This window comes from Chrysemys picta, chromosome 4, assembly GCF_011386835.1.
Source record: "Chrysemys picta bellii isolate R12L10 chromosome 4, ASM1138683v2, whole genome shotgun sequence".
Classification (NCBI taxonomy): domain Eukaryota; kingdom Metazoa; phylum Chordata; order Testudines; family Emydidae; genus Chrysemys; species Chrysemys picta.
In genome coordinates this window covers 148,485,873-148,512,507 of record NC_088794.1, presented here as the reverse complement: position 1 = coordinate 148,512,507, position 26,635 = coordinate 148,485,873, and the positions used below count along the sequence as shown (strand labels likewise).

Here is a 26,635-nt window from a genome sequence, read left to right as displayed (position 1 = left end):
GAGAAATCCACTCTTCCGAACATGTCAGCAACGTACATGAAGAGACTCTGAATTTTGATCGTTTCATGCGGCGGAAATTAGTTGCCAAATGAGTTCTTAGCAGGCCTGCTCTGCTGCTTGTTCTTGGAAAAAGTTATGTTAAACACTCTATCTCCTGGTATTAGACTTAAAGGAAATGTGATTACACATCTGTCATCATTTTACTATGCTGTGTTGACTGCTCATATTAAGCAAACCACATTCCTGCTCTGCTTAATAAGCTCTGCTGTTCCTTTCCTCTTCGGGGAAGCAAGTTCCAGCTCGCTATAGATGTATCTTTTGATCTGCTTGGAAGAAGCTAAGCTATTAACCAACGGACAGCCCCAGTGGGAGAGTTCACTCCATGTTGCTCCTTCCTAAATTGGTTTTACTTTTTGTTTCCTTTCCATACATCTCATTTGGCTAAACAGCAAAATAAGCCCGACAAGGTTGTCCCTTGGTTAGCTTGGTTCTCTAAAAGGTTTTCGTGGCAGGACTCTCTTCTTGTGAGCAGGTAGGGACATGCCGTGAGAAGTTGGAAGCTAGTCAAAAAAGAAGGGGGCAGGTCTGGTTCTAGTAGAGCAATAATTCCCAGTGACTAATACAGTAGCTGAGGCTTCACCAGAAGCAGAGATGGAAATGAATGTTTTACTCGGCTCAGAGAGAAAGGCACTTTGAGGACTATTTGTCCCTGCCCCAGTGCTGGCCTGAACTTCCTGAAGGATGAGGTTCCAGACTCAGTCCAAGAGGGATCTGTCCTGAGTTATTTAGCCCTTTCAAAGACACTTAGGTTTTTCTCTTGACGGTTTTATCTTCCAGCTCAATTAAGTTACCCTGGAGTTTCCCATGGACCAGACGCAAGAACCCAACTCATAAATGTCTCCAGCAGCAGGTAGGAAAATGATCATAAACCTTTAAAAGAATGTCTTTGGAAGGGAAATAAAAACCAGCAGACAAACCTTTAGGTTCTCAAAGGCACCGGTGATGCTAACCTGTTTAAACATGTTGTTTTATATCATTACATAAGTCTTCCAAGAGGGCTCAGCAGGCAGTGGGGGAATGGCTTTAACATATAAGGAGACACTGTACTCTTCTAATTTGTTGTTAGCAGATAGTGTTAAAGGGTTTAAATGCCCGTCAGGGCGGGGGCCGACTCCGGCAATGCAGCTGGGGATTTTAATGGGGAGCAACTGCAGACTCATTGGTCTTTTTCTGCATTTCGGCTGAATGAGGCTTTGGGCCTTTGCACCGCAGCTGGGTCGTATGAGGCCCAGCCCCGGTAGACAGACTTGTGCTAGCATGCTAAGAAAAGCAGTGTGGATGTTGCAGTTCGGGCGGTGGCTTGGGCTAGCCAGCTGAGCTCGGACCCAGGGTGTGGGGTGGGTTTGGAAGTGGCTAGTGCCAGCGCCGCGGTGTCCATGCTGTGGGGGAGGGATAGCTCAGTGGCTTGAGCATTGGCCTGCTAAACCCAGGGTTGTGAGTTCAATCCTTGAGGGGGCCATTTAGGGAACTGGGGTAAAAATCTGTCTGGGGATTAGTCCTGCTTTGAGCAGCGGTTGGACTAGATGACCTCCCGAGGTCCCTTCCAACTCTATGATTCTGTTTTTAGCTGAGCTAGTGCGAGTGTGTCTATTCATGCTGCCTTATGGGCGTGACAAACTGTGCAAGTGTAGCCGAAGTCTGCAAGAGACAGACTTCTCTGGGGTATCTGGGGGTATCTCTATTCTGGGGTATCTGTCACAAGTAGTGATTTGGACCCGGACGGGGCTTTGTGCCGTGTTTGGGGTTTGATCACCAGTGTCCAATTATCACTGGGATATTTTAGCTCAAGACGTGTGATCCATGTATTGCATCATGGGTTGGCCTTAAGAGCAGTCACTTAAACTCATGACTTGCACTCCCCCATCAACACCTTGCGCAACATTGTTTAGCTAAAAGCTTTTTTTTAAAAGTCTGACCGCTTGTGAGAGGCAGCTGTAAACCTTTCCAGCCTGAAGTTACCGGAGATCTCGGAAACACAATGGAGGCACTGAAGGGCTATCAGTTATGCTGCTGTGAAGTGATGTTCTGCTGGCTTATCGACAGCAATGGGTGCATATATTGCATGTCAAATAACGCTTTGCTAGGACAATACTATATGGGAAGAGGAGACAAAATAACATGAAAACGAATGCTATGAACTGCCCCCCCAAAATTACCAGGGTGCCTGAGAATTACAGAACCAAAAAGAAAATTAAGTGCATGTAGGAAGGAAAAATCACATGGAAAATGAGAAGGGTTTTGTGTAAGTTGGACTTGTACCGCTTGCCTCAGCTCCGTGGCTTTATGTAGAATAAAGGGCAGACCCCGCTGTGGTTCACCGGCTTTGGGAGGCTTTTAAAAGCAAACCTGGCTGGATAAAGTAGGATCAGAGCTCAGGAGGAATGTAAATTGATCGAGCATTAGCAAATGAGGGCAGTACTTCCTGCAATTGGAAATGTCTGTGTGAAAAGAACCCAGTGCTGAATGCATGGAGGCTGATCCCCTTCTCAGTTAATTGGGAGTCGCTGAAGTTGACGGAGTCGCATTCAGATCAAACTAACCTGAGATGAGAATCAAGCACATTGAATTGTTTTCCTGCCCCCCCTCCCCCAGTATCAGATCCTGATACCCTCCTCAGGCTGAGTAGTACCTTACTCCAGGAGTAGTTTAACTGAAGCGAATGGGTCTGCTCCCAAAGTAGGGCTCTGGTCAGTGTGAGTACGGAGATCAGAATTTGTCCCGGAGTGAGGGCTCCGGTTATTCCTGGAAACACTGCGTTTCCCTTTGAATTTCTCTGGGGACGGCTCACACTGTTGTGATTCTCAGGGAAGCAGCTGGAAAGGTGGCCTTGGACACATTGTGGTGCTGGGGAACATGACCATTCAGTGATATCAGGTCCCAGTGCCAGACTGCCCTGCCACACCACTGCTGCTCCACCCCGGGGCCTCCCGGGGGTACACCTGCCACGTTCTGGGATGGGCCCAAATCTCCACTAGGAACCAGGCCAGGAGCTCATGCTTTGCCTGAGCCAGATATAAGCCGCAGAGCCAAATTCAGCCCTGGTGCGAATGGGCACTGCTCCACTGACGCTAAACATAGCCCACGATCTATTGTGAAGCCCTCTGTGCTTTCCTTAGCATTCACCCCCATGCTTCACCTTGTTCTCTGTGATCTGCACCACTTGTCCCACTCCCACAGCCTCTCTCTCTGGGTGTGTCTACACTGCGATTGGACACCCGTGGCTGGCCCGGGCCAGCTACCTCAGTCTCGCAGGGCTTAGGAGGCTAAGGCACTGTTTAATTGAGGTGTAGACATTTTGGCCCCATCCCTGGGACCCTCCCACCTCGCAGGGTCCTAGAGCCCGGGTTCCAGCTTCAGGCTGAATGTTTACATTGCAATTAAACAGCCCCTTAGCCCAAGCCAGAGTCAGCCGGCCCTGTTAATTCCAGTGTAGACACACCCTCTCTGCAGGCTGGACTGCTCCCTGCTGTAGGTACTGCTGCTCTCTGCAGAGCTGACTGGGCGATCTAGCTACACAACCTCCATTCGTTCCATTGAGTTGCAGAGGAGTTTTGCAAATCTTTGCCTTTACTTGTCTAAAGCAGGCCTTGTAACTCCTCCTTAGTGCTGGTGGCATCTATGCATCCATTGCTGACAATGAACGCCAGCAAAAGCCCGCTCTGAGGACAAAAGGCCGAATGAAACACACATTCGCTTCTCTTTTCTTGCTGTCTGGACTTGCTGTGAACGGAAAGCTAGAGAACTGGTATTCCCGGACCTGCCCTGGAAATAAGGGAGTTGTGGTGTATTGAAAAAAACTCAGTTTAAATTGTAGACTGTTGCTTTACATTTCCGGTCCTGCTTGCCAGCGAATGGGATCGACATGGTAGTGTGCCAACTGGGCCTAGCAGTAGTCAATCTGCAGCCAGCCAGCCTATGGTAACATGGAGGAGCTATGCCTCTGTTGTAGGAAGCAGCCTGCTTTGTCTCTCTCTGATCTGGGATTCTTGTGTGTTCTGAGTTCTGAAATGAAGTAGGGTTATGCTGCAATCTTCCAGCAAGAGTTTCTTACGGTTTTTATCTAATTTCTCTGTTTGTAAGCCGTGAAACATAACAAGAGTCGCATCTCAAGGGAGCAACCTCTGTTTCACCCTCTCTCACGCATTCTGTATTAACGTCTTGTTGGAAAGGAGCTGACATCTCAGGTCAGGGTGAATTGAAATGAACACGGGCTGAGCCTGACAACGCAGGATGCTGGTCTTTGGTCCTTTCCACCTTCTCGCTCAATCTGCTGGAGCACGTCAATTTTTTTTTTAAGCTGTAGAATACTTTGAAGTAAGACCACAAAGGTGCGTGCTTAATGCTATGGCCTTTGCGGGACATGAAAAATAGGCATTGCTCAGGGCATGCTGTCAACCTCTCTTCACGCAGCTTCTGAATGCCTGCTGCACGCACAGCCTGCTCTTTAGAACGACAGAGTCCGCCCGGACAAGCACTCTCCAGCGATATGTCTGTGTGTAAATGTTAGCATTGCCGCTCCTTTCCTGTCGGCCTTTTAAATGGTCTTCAAGCAACCCACAGCAAGTGCAACCAAACCTAGAAACCAAGGCTGTGACATTTGCAAAACCATCTCCTGAAACCCAAACCTTTTGTGCTGACATCTCGCGTTCGTTTTACCTTTTGAGGAAGAATTTTCCAGGCACATCATTTAAAGAGAAATTTGTCATATTCTGGGGTGACTGACAGTTTGGCTGAGGTACATTTTATTCATGTGAATCAGGCCGAAGTGGTATGAGCCATGAAAGGGGATACAGATACAGCGTCCAGGCACTCTACGCTAGCATAAAAGCCACCATGTCGGGTAAACTGATCTAGAGACAACGTGTGTCAGACTATATGGTCTGTGTTCTTTTAAACAAAAAAATGCACCGTCTGGTCCGATCCAATAGCAGCAGCAAAAATGTCTCCATTTCAAGGAGCCACGCTTGATAAACAGGAAGTTGAGTCTATCTGACAAATCCAATTAATCTTTTGATTCTGCTACTGCTTGTGGCCCTGCAGTGACAATTCGGTGTTGCTGGGAGCAAAAGCCCTAATAGATGAGCCAAGCTGGAGTGGTACAAAGGATGTTTAGGCCTGATTAGGCCTCAACTGGAGTCCATTTCTGGGCGCCACATTTCAGGAAAGAGGTGGACAAATCGGAGAAAGTCCAGAGAAGAGCAACAAAAATGATGAAAGGTCTAGAAAACGTGACCTCTGAGGGAAGATTGAAAAAATTGGGTTTGTTTGGTCTGGAAAAGAGAAGACTGAGAGGGGACACGTAAAAGGTTGTTACAAGGAGGAGGGAGAATAACTGTTCTTCTTAACCTCTGAGGATAGGACAAGCAGCAATGGGCTTAAATTGCAGCAAGGGTGGTTTAGGTTGGACATTAGGAAAAATTTCCTTTCAGGGTGGTTAAGCACTGGAATAAATTGCCCAGAGAGGTTGTGGAATCTCCATCATTGGAGATTTTGAAGAGCAGGTTGGACACACACCTGTCAGGGATGGTCTAGATAATACTTAGTCCTGCCAGGAGTGCAGGGGACTGGACTAGATGACCTCTTGAGGTCCCTTCCAGTCCTATGAGTCTGTGATTCTATGTTAATGTGTATAATGCCACTGAACTGCCTAAGACACCTGCATGGTGACATGTGAGCATTGAATGGGACCCGATGTGAGCTTTCACTGAGTTGTACCAGTGACTTCAAGGGAAGGGCCTGTCCAATGTGAGATGTGGGTCTAAGCAGCAGTCTTCCTACAAAACCTCTGTAAATACAGCAGAGGGATGAACCCCAGGGAGGGAGAAGAGCTATTTGAGCTAAAGGACAATGTTGGCACAGGAACAAATTGGGATAAACTGGCCATGAACAAATTCAGTCTAGACATTAAAGAAGGTTTCTAACCGGCAGAGGAGTGAGGTTCTGGAACGGCCTCCCAATAGGAGGAGCAGGAGCAAGAAATCCTAACTGGTTTTAAGATGGAGCTTCAGAAATTTATGAACGGGGTGATTTGCTAGGGTCACCGGGAGCAGCTGGGACTGGACTCAATAGCTCAGGAGGTCCCTTCCAGTCCTATATTTGGAAAATTGTTCTGGGGTTCTGGAACCGACCCGTATGTGTCCCATCTTCCATGTTGCAGGCATTTCTATTACATCCAGCTGCGTATGGGAGATTTGGGTTGGATCAGGGTGCTCTGTACTAGAAACGTGTTTGTGTACTCCTCTTTTCTGCCTACTGTGACACTTAATTTTGTTTACATGGTGAAGGATCTGAGTTAGCCCCAGGAACGTGGTGTGTGAATGAGCACTTCTTGGAGTCTGCATCTTTACCGAGCCCTTCCATTCTGTATTTTACTTCCCAGCCTTCTCATTTCATTACATTTCTATCATGGTCTAGAGCAGAGTCGGGTGAAATTTTTTCGACAAAACGTTTTTTCCCTGAAAAAATGCAGATTTGGGTCAACTGAAATATTTCCCCCCCCCAAATTGAAATGTTTTGTTTTGACCTTTTCTAAACAAAATGTCTTGGTTTTTATATTTGAAATGACTTTTTGTTTCATATTATACTTCAATTTTATTGAAAAATGTTTTAAAATGTAAACAAAATAAAGTGTTTCATTTTGGGTTGAACTACATGTTTCATTTGACCCAAAACAATTTTTTTTAACTTTCTTGGGTTGCCAAAAGAAAATTAAAATAATTGTTTCGGGTCGACCCAAACAAACCTTTTTTTTCAGTGGTTCGGTTTGGCCAGCAAACGGAAAAATCAGATACTTGCACAGCTCTAGTCTAGACCTAGGTTGCAGGACAAAGCCTCAGATGGCGTAGCTCAGTGCAGGTTCCTCAGTGTTCGGGTGCTACCTCAAGTGAGGATCTGGCCCATGTATATTGTGTTGTAAGCGTTGCCTACAGAAAATTGCCATTATAGTTCTAAATAGTTTATTCCACGTTAGCTACAGAGAACATTTTTTTTTCAATTTTTCATAAGAACGGCCATATTGGGTCAGACCAAAGGTCCATCTGGCCCAGTATTCTGTCTTCCGACAGTGGCCAGTGCCAGGTGCCCCAGAGGGAATGAACAGAACAGGGAATCATCAAGTGATCCATCCCCTGTCGCTCATTCCCAGCTTCTGGCAAACAGAGGCTAGGGACACCATCCCTGCCCATCCTGGCTAATAACCATTCATGGACCTATCCTCCATGAATTTATCTAATTCCTTTTTGAACCCTGTTATAATCTTGGCCTTCCCAACATCCTCTGGTAAAGAGTTCCACAGGTTGACTGTACGTTGTGTGTATCTATGCATGTTGTATCTGTTTTTGAATAAAAGCTTGGCCTAGAGGAATTGTATCTGGCAGAGGTCAAATTATACTTAAGTTAAGAGAAGCTTTCTAGATGTTGATGTATTCACAATGGCATGGTTTCTCATTGCTTCAAGTTAATTTGTGAGGCTGTCTGTGGTGCCATCTTTAAATATTTATCACAGAGGAGGCTGGAAGTTACTAAATGTTTCCAGCCAATTTGTGGCCCAGATAAGAACAGAAGAATGGCCCTACTGGGTCAGACCAAAGATCCATCTCCTAGCCCAGTATCCTGTCTTCTGATAGTGGCCAGTGCCAGGTGCCCCAAAGGGAATGAACAGAACAGGTAATCATCAAGTGATCCATACCCCGTCGCTCATTCCCACCTTCTGGCAAACCAGGCTAGGGACACCATTCTTGCCCATCCTTGCTAATAGCCATTGATGGACCTAGCCTCCATGAATTTATCTAGTTCTTTTTTGAACCCTGTTATGCTCTTGGCCTTCACAACATCCTCTGGCAAGGAGTTCCACAGGTTGACTGTGCGTTGTATGAAGAAATATTTCCTCTTATTTGTTTTAAATCTGCTGCCTATTAATTTCATTTGGTGACCCCTAGTTCTTGTGTTATGAGAAGGAGTATCCTCCCTTCAGTTACATTGCTGCAACTGCTTTGAAGCCAGTGGGATTGCACTGGTGTAAATGAAGGCAGGATTTGTCCCACAGACTGTATGAGTGAGAGTTTTCTGGCCATAGTCCATTGAGAGTTTTGCTATCAGACTGGGAAGAGCTTTCTGCCGGTGTCAGGAGGAATAATACAGAAATGCAGGAAGATTAAAGAAGGCTACAAAGCTGAACATGGAAACTGCTGCCTGTTGATCATATCCAGGATAAATTATCCAGGGCTGAATGGGAAATATGGAAATGATCTGGACGCTGCTTCCCTGCTAGCTTCTTTGTGTGCTATTGCATTGACATGTACTGGCTCTGTAGGCACCAACTCAGAATGACTCTGAGCGCCCCGCATACAACGATCCTGCAGTCCTTGTACAAGTGTAACTCCCACAGGCGTTAATAGGAGTATTGCCTGTGTGAGGACTGAGCCCCAGGTTGTTTTAAAGACATTTTCAACATGACCGAGTGATGAAAAAAATATGTATTTCTATTATGGCACGCGCGGAGAATGAATCTGCCGTGATGAGCTTAGCAGAGAAGTCACCTGAGAAATAAATCGAGCAGCCACGCCTATTTTCTCTGCTCCCAGAGTTAAGTGGTTTAAAACTCATCTCTGGTGAGAGAACAGCTCCCTTGAATTCACATTCCTTGGATCTGCCTGAAGGCAGCTAAGAAGCACGAGACCCGATTCTCCTCCTGCTTACTGGTGTAAAGCTCCATTGACTCCCGTAGTCAGTTACTCCTGATTTAAACCTCTGTGAGTGCAAATCAGGCCCCTGGGCTCTTTTGCAAGATGGCAGGAACCGGTCATGGATTTCTGGGTAGCTGTTCTGGGAAAACAAGACAGCTAATTGCCTGGGTGGACGGCCGGCCTCGGAGGAAAAGCCTGCTTTGTGGAACAGAGGAAAGAGCTGCTTCCACCCACAACTCTTGCTCTTCTCTCCCTCGTGTTATGAAGACAAACGGGTTTCTTGGCTGTTCCTTTTCAAGTCCCTGCATGTCTCTGAACAGCAGGGAAGAGGGCACACATGGGAACAGGCGGTGAAGTGGATCTGTAAACAGAAGGCAGAGGGACTCTGCCAGGCGTTCTCGGCTCTGAGATGCTCTAGAACCTTAGAAAAGGCCCATGTGCTGACGAAACAAGTTCCCACATATTGCGAAACGACCCACCTGCTTCACTAGGAGCAAGGAAGGGTGAGATCCTGGCCTGACTGATGTCGACGGCGAAGCTTCCATGGGCTTCAGTGGGGCCAAGATTTCAGCCACAGTTCACAAAAAAAGTGTTTTCCTAGTTCAACCAGATCCTGTTCTTTCAGCCCTTACTCATGTGAGTAGGTTTTCTTCACAGGAGAATCTCCCTTGCTGCAGACTACTGCTTCTCCTACCGTCTTCACAGGAGTTCTCCACTGAAGTCAATGGGGCGTCTCACTGGTATAAGGTCACTCAGTCACATAAGGCTTGACAGGTTAAGCCCTAAGTGACATCTTGTGACATCTCCTACCGTCTGCGGACATGGAGAACACTTGAAGACTTATCAGGTTCCCCCTGGCACTTGAAAAAGTGTGTGAATAAAAACGTAGGGCCAAATTCTGCCTCCTTTATCCAGGCTGAATAGTGCCTTGCTGTGCACTGATATGAATGGGCCTATTTGTGGCGTAGGGTATGTCTCGGTGTGAGTGTAGCTGGTGGGGTGCCACCAGACTCCTTGTTGTTTTAGCTGGTGGGATCTGGCTCACAATAGAGATTCACGGCACTTGTCGCTGGACTGCACTTTCCAGTCCCAATTGGCTGCCGGGAGAACACTTGGCTAAAACTAGAGTTGGTCGAACAAGTCTGCATGGGACAGATTTCTATTGGAAAAGGCTGTTTTATCGCAACTCGATGTTTCACAGGAACATGTGGATTTTGACGAAATTGTGGATGGAAAAGTTTCAGACTGATTCAAACTCAAAAGGGAATATTTTGTTTTGACTTTCTCATTTTTGTTCCGACTTGTATGGGCTGTTATATTTCTTAACGTTTTGAGATTAGGCAATAGTACTGCAGAAAAGGGTCTGGGGATTAAGGTGGATCACAGACTGAATATATGCCAACAATCTGACGCAGTTGTGAAAAAGGCTAATGTTCTGGGACATGTTCACAGAAGTGTCGTATGTAAGATATTGGAGGGAATTGTTCCGCTCTACTCAGCATTGGCAAGGCCTCAGCTGGAGTACTGTGTCCATTTTGTGTGCCCCACTTTAACAAAGGTCTGGACAAGCTGGAGAAAGCTAGAGGAGAGCAACAAAAACGATCAAAGGTTTAGAAAACCTGACCTATGAGAAAAGATTTTTAAAAACTGGGTATGTTTAGTGTTAAGAAAAGAAGACTGAGGGGGAACCTGATAAGTCTTCAAATACGTTAAGGGCTGTTATAAGAGAATAGTGATCTGTTGTTCTCCATGTCCGCAGATGGTAGGAGAAGCAGTAATCTGAAGCAAGGGAGATTAAGGTTGGATATTAGGAAAATCTTTCTAACTAGAAGGGCAGTTAAATACTGGAGTAGCTTCCAAGGGACGTTGTGGAATCCCTTCATTGTGGTTTTTAAGAACAGGTTGGACAAACACCCATCGGGGACGGTCTAGGTTTACTTGACACAACCTGCCCTACATTACTTTGATTTTATAATCATCAAATTGAAACATTTTGATAAGTTCATTTCCGTGTTTCTGAATCAAATTTTTCCAGAAATTCTGTTCTGTGAAAAATTTATACTTTTCGTCTCGACACATTTCAGAATGTCAGAATTCCCCAGGGGATGGAAATTCTGTTTTCTGACCAGTCGATCCAAAACTAAGGAAGCTACACCCAGTCTTCAAAAGCACACAAATTACACCCCAAATGATGCGCCTGTGTGCTCACAACCTGAGCCAATGGTGTCCCAATATGTGGATGTGTCCTGTCGAGATGGAGGCTTGGCCAATATTCTCCCAGCTGAAAGCATTGTGATGAAGGAACCATGTTGAAGCTTCCCAGTGCAGCTCTCATGTGCATGCTCCATGCAAGCAGGGCCACAGCGGATATTGGTGCCAGTGGTGGGTTACTGACCCTTGGAAGATTCTGGATACCCAGTAAATGAACCCATGACACATGGAATGGAATGGACTTGGGGGCTAAATGTTGAAAAGTTATATTTACCTGGGATAGTAGGAACAATGATATTGTTGTTATACTATCGGTTAGATCGTGGGACACTTTAGGCCAAATTCTCGGCTGCTCTGAACTGAAACAGTTTAATTGAAGCCACGGAGCACTTGGGATATACAACCTGGTCGAAAGCCTACTGAAGTAAATGGAGAGTCCCATTGACTTTACCAGAGCAGGGCCAGTTTATACCAGCAGGGAATTTGGTCGATAGGTTAGTCAGGTAGTTATAGCATAGTTATTAGGGATGCTCCAGGAGAGACTAGAGATTTAGGAAGAGATGGACCAGATTCTCTCATCTTGCTGCACAGGCCCTGATCCCAAACCAGATGCTGCTAGGTGAGTGTGGGGGGGAATCCCATGGAGCCAAGCATGCACCTAAAGGCTGCTGGAGGGCGATCACCCCTTCTGTTCCTCTATTAGCTCCGTCACTGCTTTAGGACTGTTCTTTGTAAACAATTAAGAGCTGTCTCCAGCTCATTTCCTTCCATGTCCTAGCAAAGAAAATTAACTAAATTAATAATCTTAGTAATTTTTGTGAGTTTGTTTAAAGCAGGATTAGGGCTTTAATCCAAGTTTAAGGAAGGTATCTACTAGCTCATTTCTTCATGTCTGTGCACAAAGTTTCAAAACCAACGTAGCCTGGTAAAGGCATTTCTCAAGCTTTGTTGTGGTACAAACTTTCTGTTACTTCAAGTGTAGTGCCAAAGTAGTGGTAGCTGGATGGATAGAAACTTGTTCTGACTGAATTTTAATCTTTGGACCATCCAATATTATGGACATCAGACCCAGTAGTTGCTCAGTTTTGTTCTCCATGACTTTGTTGTAAAGAGACACCAAACATCTTGCATGATACTTTGCCTCTTGGGCCACTAACTCCCATGCACTTGGTTTTGCAAGCAAGTGCTGGTCTTGCAGCTGAAGTGCACACTTGCAGACTCGACTATCGATGCTGAGGGTGGAGGCTTCATGGAGGTCTTCTAAAGTTGCATTAATTTCACGCTTCTTTTTCTGGAGGTCCTTTGTGCTGGTCACTTAAATACGTGTGTTTCCTCTGCAGTTCATCAGCGTGATCCACAGGTTTATCCATTTTAGCCTTTTAAAGTTTGGTCCTGTCAAACTTGACGTAGCAGGATTTGTGCCAATGTCCATTGTTCTCGTTCAAAGTCTTTTCAATACCATCACCATCCTCTACATACATCTGTGGATATTGGAAGTGCATTCAGCTTCTGGAAACATTTGTTATTTTCTAGTAGAGTTTGATAGCCAGATCCAACATGCTCTCTTTTTTTATTCTGATGGATTACTCAACTCTGCACCTGTGTCTTCCTGACAAAGCTCACACTTGTCCCAGTCAGGGACGGCTTTAGGCCGATTCCCCTGAATTGGGCCCCGTGCCTAAGAGGGCCCCACGCCCTAAAGAAGAGCACCTAACTTAGGCGCCTTTTTAATTTTTTTACTCACCCGGTGGCGGTCCGGGTTGTCGTCAGCAGGTCCTTCACTTGCTCCGGGGCTTCAGCGTCATTTCGGCGGCGGGTCCTTTAGTGCCGCGGAAGACCCAGAGCGAGTGAAGGACCCGCTGCCGAAGACCCGGACCACCACCGGGTATTCGAAGTGGGCCTCACACGTCCTAAAGCCTGCCCTGGTCCCAGTCAATAGAGGAATGGATGGAGCTGGCTGTCAGACATGCTAGTATCGTTTTGACATATTTGAAGCATTAATATTAGCCAATAGTAATCTAATATATTTCGCTGCTGTGTACAGGTAATATTACCCAATCGCCAAGCAGCTTTCTGGCAACCAAAGTAGCATCTGAAAGAAAAGAGAACTGGGATTAAATTCTCCCAAGACCACGCTGACCATCAAAATTAGTACAAAATGCGTCCTTACACCAGTGTTAAGGTCATGTTGAAGCAAAACCAAGACTGCACCCCTTGTATGTCCACCTGTAAAACAACAACGTTTCCAATTATGATGGTGTTGTTAAAATGGCTGCCACAGGCAACACAGCATGAGTTGGTGATGGCCCCATATCTGAAAATCTTTATTGGGTCATGCCCTAAGACTGTAGCACATTTCATGCTTTTATCATAACACCCACAATTCCATCTCCCCCCCCCCCCACAAATCTGATCAGCTGATGGTGCCTGGCTTTCCTGGTGGAGGCAATGTTTTGATTACGTTATGAAACCTGGGATGTGCACATCAAAGAACTGGATACTCTCTTGATCCCTGGAAAGGCTTCCTTATTGTAATGAGCATTTTTCCAGTGTATGAGCCTTCTGTCTCCATTAGAGATGGCCAGAACATGGAAATTCTTTCCCACAACAAATTTCACTTTTTTGCAAAAAACCAACCAAACAAAAACATCCTGAAGCGGGCTGGAATTTTTTGCTTCCCAGCTGTCCTCCTGGAAATCTCTTGTCAATTTCACTTTCTCTCTCAGCAGGCTCATCTGAGAGCCTTCCAGAAAGGCAACGGGGGGACTAAAATTTTGATTTTCCAGATGGGAAAGTCAACATTTCTTGGCCAAATAAAAGGCGGTAAGGGCATTTTTCATTGGAATGACTTTCCAACAAAAAGCCCCTGACCAGCTCTAGTCTCCAGGTCTATATCGTGTCTACAAGAGCCAAGCTGAGCAGGACTCTCTTTCCATCAATTCCATTCAGCCAACATGTGCCACTTCTTGGGCGGTTAAAACCACTTGGTCTTTGGCCTTGTCCCTTTCTCACACTGCTCCGGTTGTTCCCAAAAATGCACGGTCTGGAGGGCCTTATCGCATTAATAATGGTCAGTCCCCCAGACACTCGTAAGGAAGGATAGTCAACGAGCTGGCGAGCACCAGATTCACGCCGTGGAATAGTTGCTACGAGGCTATATGCACCGGGGAGCTTGCACTCAAGCCACAGAAGAGCATCGGGAGGAATTACAATGGGCTGACTTTATTTAGAGAGAAGTTAATAAATAGAATAAACTGCTCAGAGCACCAATCAGAGCAGCTAATAGGAACAGTCTTTAACTGAAGGTAGTAAAGTGCAGTATTTGGGGGAAACAGCTGCTGTTAGAATAACACCGGGTGACCCCACTGGCCAAGTGGTTCCTGACCTCTCTCCTTTCCTGTCCTGGATCCTGTCCACATACACTCCAGTGCTGGTTGAGATGGGTTTAGCCACAATATTTGGCTCTGAATTTCAAACACCCCTAAGTCTGGGCAGTGTTTAGACCTGGAGTTTTGCTGTGTCTTTAAATAGAGATGCCTCACCCATTTTCAAAAAATGCTGGTTTAGGCTGGGTCTTGGATTTCAAACACACCTCCCCCTTCCCCACCCCTCTTCAGTAGTCAATGTTTGGATGTGTAGGGGCTGGGCACGCGCCATCATTTTGTAGTGTAAGGGAGTGTCCTGCTTTTCCCCTTCTGGACAGAGAAGGAAGGAAAAAGCGGCTGCATCTGCTCCAACTTCAGTCAAACTATCGTTACGTTAATCCTGGAGCAAATACAGGGCTTCGTAGGAAGGTTGGAATAAGGCAGGTGTCCGATTGAACAGCCCTGAGAGCAATGAACACAAAATATGTACAATAAAAGCTCTCCTTGTGCCAAGGAATGTTGCAAGATGAGATTCCAGGTGAGATCAGAGGCCCAAAACGAGATAAGGCTAAACTGATTTCCAAGCCTTATGCAGCACGCTGCCATAAATTCAACCCATTGATTCCCTTGACAGCGAGCTTTAGTTGCATTGTTCAGCTTCTTGGATGCCTGATTAGTAACTTCATAGAGATGGGGCCTTGCCATTTTCTAAGCATGAAGATCAGGTCGGTTTCCTATTCTGTCTTTTTATCACTGAAGGGTCTTCTGTTGTAAAGCCCGAGTGCTGAGGTTTAATGGAGGCTTTAATTATTCTTTCTATTATAAAAAAAAATGTGTAAATATGGATCCGGACAATAACAGGGGTTATTAAAGCAAACAGACTATAATTGATGCACTCCTCCCTCTCAATCATATTTTCCTCTCATCTGTTTGTACAAAGCCGGCCAATCCAGTTGGGCTTTCTCTAGCCATGTGATGCAGTATCTCTCCCTGGAGAAACCCACTGGCAGAGAGAATGAGTTTTCCAGTCCAAATCAACCAGAGTTCGCTTTTATTGTTCCATTCTGTAGCAAGGAATGCATCATTTGTCACCAATGATAACCATAAAAAGTCTTAATGAGGCTTTAATAAAGAGGAATATCGTTTCTCCATGCTGTTCATCCATCATGTGTCCATTAGCAAACCCAGTAAAAACAGACATGCTAAATGACCTACAGAGTATAAATCTATCTGCATTTTTTTCTCTCTTTCCCTTTGTTGGTAGTGAGAGAAGAGAAATATTGTTAGCCATGTATATGATGCAGAAGCAAGCCAGACTCTCCTGTACTGAAAATATCTTTGCCATAACTACAGTAGCTGGACAGAGTCAAACACAATTATCTTCTGCAACTAATTTATGAAATAGAATACGAAAGGGAGATTATAATGATCAGTTTAGGCTTCATTTCAAACCAGCACGTTAGAGGATGGCGTGGTGTTGGATTTTGTCCTTATAATATTGAAGGAGGTCTCCTACTGCACAATAAAACAGATTTATACGTCATTAAGGAAATGCTACATGTACCCTCCAGCTTCAGAATTTGGGGAGCTGGTCAAGATGTTTTGAATGAAAAGGGGTATTTTTCTGATTGGAAAAAATGCCCTTTTTGTAAAAATGAAAATGTTCACGAAAAACGGAAAATGTCGTCGTTTTAAAAAAAAATTGAAAACATTTTCCAAGTGGCTATTGAAATGTTTTGTTTGCAGAAATCCGGGTTTTTAGTCAATGAAATATTGCAATGATGTTTTGATTAAAAACATTTTAAATATCAAAAATGTTGGCAAACAATGGTTCAATTTCTAATGGTTTGGAGAGAAAAAAAATCCAACTTTGAAACTTGGGGCAAAACTGGGTTTTCACCTTTTAATCAGCTCTCGGTGTTTTTCATGCAGAATACCTGCATTTCCCACTGGCTTCCCTGGGAGTTGCCCTGGGTAATAAAGAGTTGTCATTACAGATGCTGCATTACGGGGTTTGATGAAACCAAGAGCTCTGTTGTCTTATACCCGGGAGTTTTCTGAACAGGAGCTGTCCTGAAGGCAGAGCAAAGAGACCCATTTATAGTCATCCCACCTGGAAAATATCTGCTCTCTTTAATAGCAGTGTATGGGTGTCCTGTGTGGTGGGAAGGGTGCCTCATGGGATTATGATGGGTCTGTTCAGACATATACATTTTCATCCTCCCCTTCCCTTGTCTTGAAGAAAGTCCCGGGGGAGCAGCGTTTGCTGGAAGTTATTTTATTTAGAACGACCCTAAAGATGGACTTATAGCTTGGGAGAGGGGGAAAGGTGTCCTAAAATGTAAGGGTTTAAGAGAGACCTGGAGAGTAGGAGTCTTCATTGCGTGCCACTCTGTTAGGTTCTCTAGCTGGTGTCGCTCCAGGTGGGCAAGGAAATAATACAAGGTGGCAGGTTCGAAGCAGCCCCACCTCTCGGCCGTGCCTAATGAGCAGTTGCTTGTGCATGACTCCTGGACGTGCTTGAGGATGTCGCAATTGTACATGACACATAGCCCTAGATTATATGGCTGGCTTCGGAAGGGAAACCACAGAGCTCCTCCACTGCAGGAACTCCCTGTTGCTTTTTCCATCCTCTGAAGTCCAGGTTGCAGCTGAAATCTCCTTGGCTGGGCACCCATCCGGCTGGCGGATAATTCCGATTAGCAAGGTGCGGGGTTGGACGGGAGAATGACCCCTTTACTGAAGTGGCAGTGGCTGCGGGGTGATTAGCGCCTATACATGTCATTCATATCATAATAACCATCCTTTACGCTTACCTAGTTAAGCTGAGTTATGTCCCACGAAGGGCAGTTCAGTAGTTTTGTGGATATGGTATTCTTTGCTTCCTGTCTCCAACCCTTCAGTGCCGTTGCGGTGCACAGTTAAAACAGCTGCTGTACTCCACCTCAGAGGTGGCTGTATTGCAGTGGTGGGCAAGCAATATCTAAAGCTCTGTTTAAACGCTGGGTTTGAATCTGCTCTCACTTACACTGATTTTACCCCTTGACTGACTTCAGGGAAGTTGCTCTGGGTTTACGTCTGTGTACACATCTGAGAGCAGAAGCCAGCTTGATGGGCCAGATCCTTAGCTGGTGTAAAATGGTGTAACTCCACGGGTTTCACTGGAACTATTAATAAGAGTGGGGGGGTTACAATCTGGGCGGCCTTTGCGCTTGGTGCACAGAGACGGTTTTCCCCTGTCTGAGCCAAAGGGCATTATTATCTCTGTAGCTAGGAGGGCTGTCTAACGCCTTGCCCCTTGCACAGCACCCTGTCCCCAAGAGGGCATGATGGGATATTTAGGTCCAGCCACTCAGCCAACTGGTGCTCATGGCAGCAAGTACTAGGGCCTGGGGAGAGAAGCTTCCGCCTACCCCAGCCTGCCCTGGCTGGCAGGGAGCCTGGAGCTGAGACGGCGCTGAGATCACTCACTGAGGGTATGAGCTGCTGACCCATGCCCAGCCCATGTGTATCACTGATGCTTTGTGAGGGCCATCCTTGCCCTGGCACGAGCTGAGACCGTAGGGCCAAGGGAAATATTCCAACAATGCCTCTAAATCTTCCAAACTGAGACCTGACCAGGCAACACGGCGCTCGGCATCTCTGCTTTCCCTCCTGGCGCAGGCGTGGAGCTGTAGTTAGCAAAGCGATTCCAAACCTCAGGGACGAGGTCACACCGTAGGTAAGATTCCCTTGTGATATGTCCCATGCCCGAGAGATCTGATCCATCTTGGAGAAGTGCTGTGCTCCGGGCTGACCCAGAGCAGCACAGACCGACTGCTTGCCATGGGACGTGACTTCGGAGCATGTTAAGCAACAAGCCTGTTATGGCTAACGGACTGTGGGAGGAAGGATGGTCTTAGGGTTATGGCACTGGCTGGGACTCAGGAGATCCTGGGTCATTTCGCTGCTCTGCCGCAGTCTCCATCTTGGACCTCAGGCAGTTCAGTCGATCGCTGCGTGCCTCAGTTTCCCATCTATAAAGCTGAGATAACAATACTTCCTTTGTCTGTCTTGTCTATTCAGACTGTAAGTTCTTTTAGGGGAGTCTCTTACTGTGTGTATGTACAGTGCCTAGCACATGGGCCCCGATCTCAGCTGGGGACTGTGCACTACTGTGATATAGGTAATATCGCTCCAGAAAACGGGTAACTGCTTCCCTGAATAACAAATATTGGGCCAAATTATGGTCTGTTTTACCAGTGTAAATCCAGGGTGGTTCCACTGACACCAGCTGGGTGACTCCAGGATTACATAGATGTAGCCAACAGGAGAATTTGGCCCAGCTTCTCTGACAATGTTTGCAAGGCTTTAACGTGCATCCCGATGCTTGGAACGGAATCCCCCGTTCCAGGGCTGGCAGGAGGCTCCTCTGTCTTTGTGCTCAAAACCGAGAAGGGGTTTGTTGATGGTGGCTAAGGGGCCGAATCGTGATGAAAAGGCTAGTGCCCAACACAATTTCATGTATTGAAATTAAACAATCTGTTGCCTAGATAATAGCTCTAGGCAAGCCTGAAAACTCAAAGGCCAGAGCCAAGCCAAGCCTCCTCGCTTGACTCCAGCTGCCAAAACACAAGCTGAGTCAGTGCAGTTGAGTGCAAACATCTGCAAAGGGAAATACCCAGTGCTGGGTTGGGTTGAGGAGCGTTCCAGGGTTCCGTGCCACAATGTTCAATGAAAACGATTGAGACTTCTGCATTTGTGGACATGAACTTAGGCTGAAATTAGGTGCTTTTCTGCACGAAATTTCAGCCCTTTGTTGATTTCTCAGATCTCCTTGGACAGGACCCCTCTTCCTGCTAGCATGAGTGGAGGTCCTGATACCCAGACCCCACCGGTCACTGCTAGGGTTGGTAGCACTGTGTTCAGAACATGGTTCTCCTGGTGGCTTCATTAAAGAGAAACGCATTAAGCTCGGAGAGTCACAATGGTGACTCACGGTACCTCCGAGTGACCGCATACGTATCGGTTGATTCGGGGCTGCCGCGGACGGGAAAAAGGGCTGTGCATTCAAGGCAGGGTAGATGTTCTAAGTGCCGTCCATTGAGTGCTGGATTTTGCGGGAGCCAGGAAGTCCTGCCAGCAGCGATTCCAAAATATGCATTGTGACATCTTAGGCTACGTCCTCACTACGGAGGGGTGGGGGAGGTCGATTTAAGATACGCAAATTCAGCTACGCGAATTCGACGTATTGGAGCCGACTTACCCCGCTGTGAGGACGGCGGCAAATCGACCTCCGCGGCTCCCCCGTCGACGGCGCTTACTCCTACCTCCGCTGGTGGAGTACAAGCGTCGATTCGGGGATCGAATGTCGCGTCCCGACGAGACGCGATAATTCGATCCCCGAGAGATCGATTTCTACCCGCCGATTCAGGTGGGTAGTGTAGATGTAGCCTTAGATGGAAAGGACTTAAAAAGGTAATTCTCCCTTTCTCCATTAGATCATAGGCCCCCTGGCTTCTGAGAGAGAGAGAGTGTGTGTGAGTGGGTGTGTGTGAGTGGGTGTGTGTGTGTGGTGTTCACATTGTTGCATTCAGGGCCGCTGAGAGCGGGTTCGGGCCCCGGTGAAAAAAAATTTTCGGGCCCCCCAGCAAGGGCCGAGGGGGGGGGAAGCCGGGCCCCGGACCCCCTTCCAGACCACCAGGTCCCGGTAATTTGTACCGGCTTCCCCCCTCTCTCGTCGACCCTGGTTGCATTAGAGAATAACATGGTAATAAGCCATGCTATGGCTCTCAAGGCTCATCAGCTAATGTTCCATAATGTAAGGGTGTGGAACACCTTCCGTACGGGGAGAGACTAAAAAGATTAGAACTGTTCAGCTTAGAAAAGAGAGAACTATGGGGGGTTATGATCGAGGTCTATAAAATCATGACTGGTGAGGAAAAAGCAAATTGAGAAGTGTTCTATTTACCCTTTCCCACAATACATAAACTAGGCGTCACCCGATGAAATGAATAGGCAGCAGGTTTAAAACAAACAAGAGGAAGTACTTCCTCACACAACGCCCAGTTAACCTGTGGAACTCGTTGCCATGGGATGTTGTGAAGGCCAAAAGTATAACTGGATTCAAAAAAGAATTAGAGAAGTTCATGAAGGATCGATCCATCAACGGCTATTAGCCAAGATGGTCAGGGATGCAACCCCATGCTCTGGGTGCCCCTAAACCTCTGACTGCCAGAAGCCGGGAGGGGAAGACAGGGGTGGATCTCTCCAAAATTGGCTTGTTCTGTTCACTCTCCCAAAGCTCTGGTACTAGCCACTTTTGGAGACAGGGTTCGGGCTAGATGGACTGTTGGTCTGATCCAGTATCACAGTTCCCCAGGTTGGGAAAAGACAGAGAGAGGCAGCCCAGGAATGGCCCTAGGAGGGATAGAGGAGCAGATCATAAAGAAATGGAGGTGGGGGAAAGGGGGAAAATACCGCTTAAAGTCACTGTGCTGCAGGAGTGCAAGGGCATCTTTGAGTTTGACAAGGCAGGACTATGCTTGCAAGAACAGTTCAGTCCATGCAACAGCCGTGCCCAAGGTGCTGGTAAATCAGGCTGTGACTGTCTGCTGGCCAGTCCCTCACCCCAAAACCCAAGTGCAGAGGACAACATTCTTTGTGTGCCGTTTCCCACTGGGGCTTTTCCAAGAAGCACTGACGCGGGCCTGTCACTGGGGTGGCGACGACGGTAAAAATCTCCGCACTTCCCAGCCGGTTACAGCAGGGAAAGCGCTCCATGTAATGAGACCGTAGCACCTTTTCTTGGGGAGAGGCGTCTGACCACAGTGCTTATGCTCACTCTGGACGGGCTTCCCTTACAGTAATATCCGACCACTGAGCCTGGCTTTACCGCTGCACCTGCGCTGCGGGAACAAAGGGAAATCTTCCCCTGTAAGAGCGAGTGCCAGACGTTCCAGGGGAGCGCTCGGCACCCAGGGAATTGGGCAGCAGTTATCGGTGCCCAAAGGCTAAGGCTGCACTGTGATGCTGGGCCACAAGAGCGAGTAGGGGAGATGCACTGCTCCAGAGGGACTGCAAGCCCAAGCCTCTCCGGAGATCCAGCAAGCACATAGGAGGGGGCACGTGCTGCACCCTCCCCTTGGACAATGCGGCTGGCTCCCTTCGGCACAGCTAGCCAGTTCCATAGATCCTGAGCCTGTCCATGACCCTGGGGCACGGGGCACATTGCGGGGGGGGGGCTCCCTGCAGCCTCTCGTCACACGACGGCAGGCCTGCACCAGGGCCAGCCTTGCCCATAGTGCGATGCAGCATGTTCTACTGTGTCCTGGCATCACGTGACGGCAAGGCAAAGGCAAGGGCCTCAAGGAGGGGGAAGCGTGTTTGAGCCATGACGGTTCAGAAAACGTCATCCCTGGTGCACATCAAGCCAGTGGTGTTACGCTGAGGGGGCACCGGGCTCCCGCCGTGTAAAGCATCAGTCTTTTTACCCCTCTGCACTAATGTACGCCCCCAGGTCCCCCGTCTGCAGACTCCCACCCGCTCCTGGGTTTGAGCCCAAGAAGACTGATCTTTCTCAGCTGGAGATGTCAGCCGCCCGTGTCACAGCAGGGACCTGCTAGCTGGTGATCGGGGGCAGAACTGTTCCTTTTTGAGCTCTTTGCCGGTGGATCTTGCGTCGGGGATTCTGCGCTCCCCACGTACCCAGCGCTGGGAGCGGATTTGGGAAGAGCTGTTTGCCCGATGGCCACGATCCTGCTGTCACTCTTGAGTGAAGCAATCTGCTACACTCATCGCCCAGGAACGAGATGAACCCTGAGTGAGCAGGAGCGGAGGGGGCGGCTCACCACCTACTTCAGCTGAGCTTGCAGTGACTTGTTCGGCACTCCAAATTCCTGTTGAGCGGCTTATTGCAAGCATCCGAAATAAGGATCCTGCGTTCCTGAGCGGCGCTTTGGGAAGTGGCTTCATAACAAGCATCACAGTGGGCGCGTTACCCAGTTAGTATTTCCCAGCTGGGTGGGATGAAGGCCTTTCCTGGCTTGTTCCTACTACAGCAGTGTGCAGTTCCGCTTCAAATCCAGCAGCCGGAAGATTTGCTGCAAGCTGTGCTGGGTGCTAACTCTGCCGGGCAGGGATTGCTGGGGACAGATTCGCTTTGTAGCCCCATGCTCTGCTCCTGCTGCAATAGCTTCTCTCGCCCAACTCCACCAATTGGCAGGGTTCTTTCAAACTCACCTAACAAAGCTGCCAGCCCCACTCCAACCTCCCTCTCTCATTTGGTGACCGGCCCTTTGTAATCTCCTCGTTCCAAGCGGTTCAGAAGGGCCTCATGTAACCATCCACCAAACCAGCAGGTTTAAGATTTCCAGGCAGGGGCAAAGCACCGAATTGTTGCTTTGTCAGGAAACCAGTTAAGAAGCGGCAGGCTCTGCAGTGAAGGGCGCGGGGAAGGCAGGATTTTGTGGAAGGGCAACGTCAGCGGCACAGATCTGCTTTACTGCAACACGGGCCACGTGGCAATGACCATACTATGGGCGAGATAAACGCACGGGTGGATGCCGCCTCCCAGATGTCTCCTGAACGGAAAAGCCAGGGGAACAAGCTAGCCACTTCCCACTGCGCCCGAGCCAAAGGCCCCTGGGGAGACCATATTGGGCTTTGGATCAGGCCCTTAATCATTATGAATCGTATTATTTGGTGCATTTCTTGGCTGCCCATCCCCGTATTTGTAGGTGCTGCTTTGTTTGAGAAGTACGTCCTCCTTCCGTCCGGAGAAGGAGCGAAGTCTCCTCCCCTCCCCCTCTATTTATCTACTTACGGACTCAAAGGAAGGGGCCTCTGCTGTGACATGTGCTGCCTTCACAGATCACGCAAAGCTCCCGTTATCCATCACGCTGTGACGCAAGACTCATCCCTTTCGACAAATATTCCCCTCGCAGCTAAGCTGTGAAATGGGCCTGATCCCGGAGCACCGTGACTTTTATTGCCTTTGTTTAAGTCCAGCCTTGGTAGGTTGCTGTGCTGTATGAGCCGCTCTCCGGTGTGAGAGTGAGATACGGTAGGAGTCCAGCTTTCTAATCCCCCCAGTACCCTTCCTCTAATGCCAGTGTGTCTGCCCCGCTATTGGGCTCTCTTTGCATTGAGTCCTGAACTCAACTGTAGCCAGGCAAAACTGGCCTCACGCAAGCCGTGCAGATGATCAGTGTAAACCCAACAGAAGTCACTGCGCCTATTTTACAGATGATCCTTTGGACTCTCCCTCCCCGTGCTAGTGCGAGGGGCTGATTCGAGTTCAGTTCAGGCTCTCTCTCACTCAAGGGCAATGTACAGCGCTTTTGATTCCAGGGCTTGGAAGTCCTGCTCCGGAGGAGTAAGGCGGTTGGTTCATGCTGAGTGCATTTCCTGTTTCAGCCTGTGCTCCGGGAGCCTATTCTCATCCCTTTCCATTAGAGGAGCGAAGAAACTTGGCCTCTCCTAGAGGGGAATTTTCCAGCACGGGTGCTATTGGCCAACTTTAAGGTAAAAAGAATGTGCATTTTTCTCCTTGAATCAACAGCAGCCCGGCAGGTGAGAGTCACTGAACCAAAAGCAAACAAGAGACGCACTAATCAGATTATTAAACCACCAACAATCCCGGCACCTGACCCGCTTTGTCTGCCTTTGTTCAGGCTGTGAGCACTGGGGAAAAGTGCCTGTGCATTTACAACTTCCTTCCTGGCACGAGGGCTCCACTCCCTCCAGGTGCCTCCTTCCCTGGGATTATTTCTTCACATGGTGCCAATCACACCTGCAGGCTGATTCTTTCCTTCCATTCCTCCCAACAGTGTTGCCCTTTTTTCAAACACTGGGCCGCACAGGCACAGAACCTGCTCCTTCGAACTCAGCCCAGGTCACCGCCGCTTCAATCGAACACAGCTCACAACACCGGCGCCTTTGACCAGCCCCATCACTGCCCTTGTTACAGGGATTGTTCTTTGAAACACCGAGGGATTCATTCAACCTGTGCTGCTGCTGGCATAACCCTGGACTCACATTATGATCATGCCGGACTCTTTGTAGCACTTTTCATCTGTCAGTCTCAAAGGGCTAACAAAGGGAAGTCAGTTTCAGGATCACCCTTCTACAGATGGGGAAACTGAGGCAAGGAGAGGCAAAGTGACTTGTGCAAGGTCACCCAGCAGGCCAGTGGCTGGGACTAGAACCAGGGCTGGCTCTAGCTTTTTTGCCACCCCAGGCAAAAAAAACCGAACAAACAAAAAAAGAGGGCGGACCGCCTGCCGAAGCAAACAAACAAACGCCAGCCGCAGGGAGCACGTGGAAGGCAGTCAAAGCGGCTTCCAGGGGGGTGAAGGGCGGCACCCGCCCGCTCCCTCTGCCTGTGGGCTGCCAGGTGCTGCAGCCCGCTCGCAGCCGGGTGAGGGGCTCCCCTGGGGTGTCTCTCCCGGCCGGGCAGGCGGAGCCCCTGGGGGCTGCAGGAGGTGCTGGCTCAGCCGCTCCTTTAAAGGCGGCTCGGCCGGGCTGGGCTCAGAGCGGCACGGGAGGCGGAGGCCAGTGCAGGCGGCGGGGAGTGGCGCGGTGGCACGGTGAGCGGCGGGGATCGCTAGTTCGTGCCCCTGCAGGGCTGCGTTGGCCGCCCCAAAATTGGCCGGAATGCCGCCCCTTATAATGTGCCACCCCAGGCACGTGCTTTCTCATCTGGTGCCGGCCCTGACTAGAACCCAGAACTCCTGAGTCCAAGTGCAGTGCTCAGTCCCCTTGGCTCCAGTGTCCCACAGCCTACATGGATAGGAATAGCAGTGGTGCTCATGACACCTACTCCACTGGAGGCTGGGAGATGATTGGTTTAGCTCCAGACTGGGTGGTGCTGGCCAGGCTGTGATGGATGGGAAATGTGATGAGTCAACGGCCAACATTAGTGAGTCTCCTGTGGAGAGCTGGGTGCAATTTAAAGCATCTCGCTTCTGGCCACACGCTTGGGAAGGCCTGCAGTGCAAATGCTGCCTGCCTTCCTCCAGAGGTAGTTGCTCTTGGGGTGCAACAGCTCTGTTGGTTCAATGGGGGGACAAGGTCAGTTCGAACCTCCTGCCCCACAGGGGGTGAATGGCGCTTGCCAGCGTTACCAGCAGCTTTGTCGATTTCCATCCCTTGGGATCTAATGTCTCTGTCTGCGTCCCAGGATACGAGCCTGGTCCTCACTGTCTCAGGGAGGCTTTGTGGGATCTTGTGGCCAGCTCGGAGGAACTCGAGTCATGGGTGGCCTCTGGCCCTATTGGGAACTTTTAGGCAGTGGTTATAGCGCCAGCTTGGCAAGAAGGGGAGACAAGGAAAGAGCTGGATTCAAGCCCACTCTTCCGGCAGAGTCTCTAGGTCGGACGAGTTGTTTTCCTGGATCTGCCCCAGATGCGGTCCAAGATGGTGCGAAGTTGCTCTCCTGAGCTCATCACCATAACAGAAGGAAGAAATCTCCCAGGAGCAGCTGAGCTCATGAGGCTTCTGCCATTTGGAGCCAAAATTCTCCCAAGAGCAATGTGACGCTGTGGGATCCAGCCCAGCTCGGGGGGGGAGGTGTCACCACCTGCCCTGTGACCCTGGTGGCTCTACACTATGCAGCTGTGACTCAGAGCCCTGCCACCTGCAGCCTGCTCATCACACAACAGCCTCACCCTCGCGTCCCCCAGCCTGGGTGCTCCTCGCGGGGTGACCCTAACAGCCCTGAGTTTGCCCCAAACTGGAGTGTCCAGCCCCTCTCCCTGCAGCACTCACAAAACCGTCTCAGGTTTGCTGCTCTTTTAAAGAGACAGCACCCAGCACCGGCCAGCTAGCGTGGCTGAGGATTTCAGCCTGCAGTTTGGAGCACACAAGAGTAAGTTTATTAACGAAGAGCAGAGATTTAAGCAGGGGGGCAAGGAGAAGGAATCGGGTTAGAAATGGTTTCAAACAAACAAAAGAAAAAAGATGCTTCTAACCCTAAAACCTGACTTAACAAACCAGAGTCTTTTGTTCAAAGGCATTTTCTTACCCCAGTCCTTTGGGCTTGACCCAGTGTTCTCGGGGGAGCCAGTGGGAAGAGAGGAGGCCATGTGCTCTCAGGGCTGGGGTTGCTGAGGAGATGGGCTATCGGGGCTGGCCTGAGGGGTGGGTGATCAGGGGTGACAAATCTAGGGTTACCATACATCCGGTTTTTCTCAGACATGTCCGGCTTTTCGGCAATCAAACTCCTGTCCGGGGGAAACTGCCAAAAAGCCGAACATGTCTGGGAAAAATACCGGCCGGGCACTTCCTCTCCCGCGGCTGCTCTGCTCCTCCCCGGACTCAGACTTCGGCTCTGTT

General features: G+C 48.6%; 1 protein-coding gene across 2 annotated transcripts in view; it reads left to right on the top strand.

Moving 5' to 3' along the window:
- Positions 1 to 282: 282 nt before the first annotated feature.
- Positions 283 to 26,635, top strand: part of FRMD6 (FERM domain containing 6) — a 165,757-nt gene continuing 139,404 nt past the window's right edge. The window contains exons 1-2 of one of the 2 annotated variants that reach the window (XM_024105480.3): positions 283 to 532; positions 838 to 910. The gene's annotated coding sequence lies outside the window, so the exon portion shown is untranslated. Of the gene's footprint in view, positions 533 to 620; positions 911 to 26,635 lie in introns of those variants that run through there. The other variant, XM_024105479.3, reaches the window with a different exon arrangement.